Consider the following 3,113-nt stretch of genomic DNA (forward strand, 5'->3'; position numbering starts at 1 on the left):
GCCCGCTTGTGATTTTTTTTTTTCTTTTTCTTTTTCTCCTTTTTTTTTTTTCACCCTCCGTATTTGAAATTTCACCCAAGTAACCGGTTTATTACTCACGCGGGAGTCGATTAGAGCGCCGTGTCTGCGGGGGTCGCAAAAGGCCACGTTGGGGAGCGCGCGTCGGGGCGAGGCGCCGGTCCTGTTTATTTATGTTTCCCAGCAAGTTGAGCGCGGGCACTTTTGGAGTACGCAGCCACGGCGGCGGCAAATGTAATTGCATTTCACGCCCCGGCCATCCTTCAAAATTGTCAGAATGTCGACAGTCTTACTGGAGCGATTGAGACTGATTAAACCCGGCGCTAATACGTAGTTCCTCCTTATTTCTGCAGGTCCACATCCCGACGTCGCAGATTAGTTGTGATTAGATTGGAATTAAATATCCATGTATCACAGCTTCGCATTTGATAACCTTGAATGGTTTGGGAAATTAAACCATTTCCAAATGCACCCGGATAGGAAGTTCTATGTTTAAATTCTAATTTATGGAAACCCATTAATGACCTTGTATATTCTACCTCAACACGTGTTTCCTGGCTGTGTGCGACGGCCTCAAATTCATCAAGCAGTAAAAAACATTCCACTTGTTGTTAATGAGTTGAAGTGAAGAGATTAATAATATGGAATTTTGATGATGGAAGATGTCCTATAACCATGCCCGGGCACCTTTCTCCCATCTCTTTGCGAGCGGGCTTTAATTTGTGCGTTCGGGTTCAGTAGGAATATGCAAATGAATTTAATGATTCGCACCACTAGATCATCTCTCGGTTTAATATCGTTTGCGGTGTCGGTCATAAGTGAAGCCCGGCTCACATTCTCCAAGGTGCCGGGCAGAAATTGTGAAAGAAAATGTTTGGCTTTGGCCGTGTGGCGAAAAGGAGTCCGCGGTAGCAAAGGGGAGCGGGGGGGAGCTCCGGTCATCAAAAATGTTCTAACAATAATACGGTGCCTTCCATAATTATTGGCACCCCTGCTTGCAATGTGTTAAAAAGCCTATAAATGAATTCAGTTTTTATTGCCGAAGCATACACTCGAGCTGAAAATTGGACACATGGTTCACCGGACACAGAGTCCACCTCCTCCCCAGACCTCAACCCCATTGAAAACTTGTGGCGTCAGCCCTCAAGGAGAGTGCGGAGGAGAGGAGCCAGGTCACCGAATGAATTCGAGAGATTGTGCAAAGAGGAAGGCTTGACGATCCCTCGCTTGGTACTCTCCCATCTTTTATCGGAGGAGATTAGGTGCTGTTTTGTCGGCAAAAGGGGCATGTGCTATTAACATCACGGGTGCTAATAATTATGGTACACATGATTTGATGCAAAAGGATTATTTCTTCATGTGGGATTCCCCCCCCCACTGAATAAAATCCACCTGAATTAAAGGTTGGATTTTCTCCTTTTAAAAAAAAGTCATCTATTGTTGAGAAAACGGAATTTATTCGAAAGTTAAGTCCACATCTTAATTAACCAGGGGTGCCAATAATTATCGAGGGCAGTGGATGATCTGTGCGCCCTCCACTAGTCTAAACGCGGCAAAGTGATTAATATTGCTTTGTGAAATTTGAATTTAAAAAAAAAAAAAAAAACAGCGAAATCCTCCCGTTTTTCGCCATCTCACGGGGCGGCCATTTTGTCTCGTTCTGACACTTGCTGAAAATGGCATCACAGTGCCCAAAGACCCGGGTAATGACCGATCACGGTTCACCTGTTTTCTCAGGTTTGGTCACGTGACTTTCGCCCTTCGGCGCTGTGATGTCATTTTCAGTTGACGGCAAGTGGCAAAATGGCTGCCACCTGAGATGGAAAAAAAACCCTCCAAATTCATATTCCACAAATGCAATATTAATCCGAGTGCCGTGCTTAGACTAGTGGGGCCGAATCGAATATAGTATTGTCAAGAATGTTTTTTTTTGACGTGACTTCCCCTTTAAGGCAGGCCCGATCAAGTGACAAAATATCAGCTTCCCTATGTAGATCTCACAAAAGCCTTCCTGTAGCTTTAATAGTGGGGATCAGCCATTTCCATTGATTTATTTATGACATACTAAACAAGGCTCTTGTCAGCTTTTGGTGCACTGTGCAGCGGGCTTAGCGAGTCAGGCTGATAAATGATCTCCCAGGCCATATTTTGGATAAGGGAAATACATTTTATGCATCGCGAGAAGACGTGCGAGCGCCGCACGAATGTGCCGTCGTTTCTCCTCGCTGCCAAATTTGCCCGAGCAGCTGCAGCAACAGCAGCAAAAGCGCTGGTGGCATTGATAGATAGTTATTGATAACCGCCATTATAGCCACATAAACGCCCTTGAAGTATTGCTTACGCACCATGACCGTCAGCTCTTTCTAATAGAAACGTCTCAAGCCCCTTTTGCTCCCTAACTGATCTTCGCAACGTTTGCCGAAATCAACCTTCCTCTCTGCCAGTCTTAACGACAGCCCTGAAGGCACCATCACATGAACAAATTCATTACATCTCCAACAACCCCAGTTGGGGCCCCGACGTACCAGCCTCCTGCTAACCAGACTCAACCCCCCCCCCCCCCCCCCCCCCCCCTTCTTTTTTTCTTGTGTTTTTTTTTTTTTTTTTTAGCATGGCCACCCCGACGGAAAATAATGCTTCATATTTTGTTTACAGCGTATTGTATGAAATATAATACTGCTTGAATCTCTCACGCGGGCGTAACACTGAGGAAATCGTACTGCTCTTTTTTTTTTTTCCCTTAATTTTTTTTTTTTTTTTTATTAAGATGAAAAATGGAGAGGAAAAAAGTCCGGACTCCTGCCCCGAGACATTTTGTGAGCATATTATTTTACAATGCTTTGATCAATTTGTCTGTCAAGCGGGCTGAGATGTGAGGAAAAAGGGGGAGGAGGGAGGGGGGGGGGCAGCGGCAGTGGTGGGGGCGAAAGCAATTTAGCCTGTGAGGTCCTCAATAGAAATGTACTACAGGAGCCCGTCCGTGTATGACATGTTGCATTAGAACCTGAGTAGCCTTTATTGCCTGATAATGTCGCAAGGCAATGCCGATATCAATCACCCTTAAACAGCCTCTGTGATGTGTTTTCGTGAGCAGG

General features: G+C 45.3%; 1 protein-coding gene across 8 annotated transcripts in view; it reads left to right on the forward strand.

The window, feature by feature from the left end:
• Window positions 1-3,113, forward strand: part of LOC109509953 (methylated-DNA--protein-cysteine methyltransferase) — a 25,693-nt gene that overhangs the window by 3,651 nt on the left and 18,929 nt on the right. The gene's annotated exons all lie outside the window — the stretch shown is intronic.

The sequence above is a fragment of the Hippocampus comes genome, unplaced genomic scaffold (assembly GCF_001891065.2).
Source record: "Hippocampus comes isolate QL1 unplaced genomic scaffold, H_comes_QL1_v1.1 scaffold39, whole genome shotgun sequence".
Taxonomy (NCBI): Eukaryota; Metazoa; Chordata; class Actinopteri; order Syngnathiformes; family Syngnathidae; genus Hippocampus; species Hippocampus comes.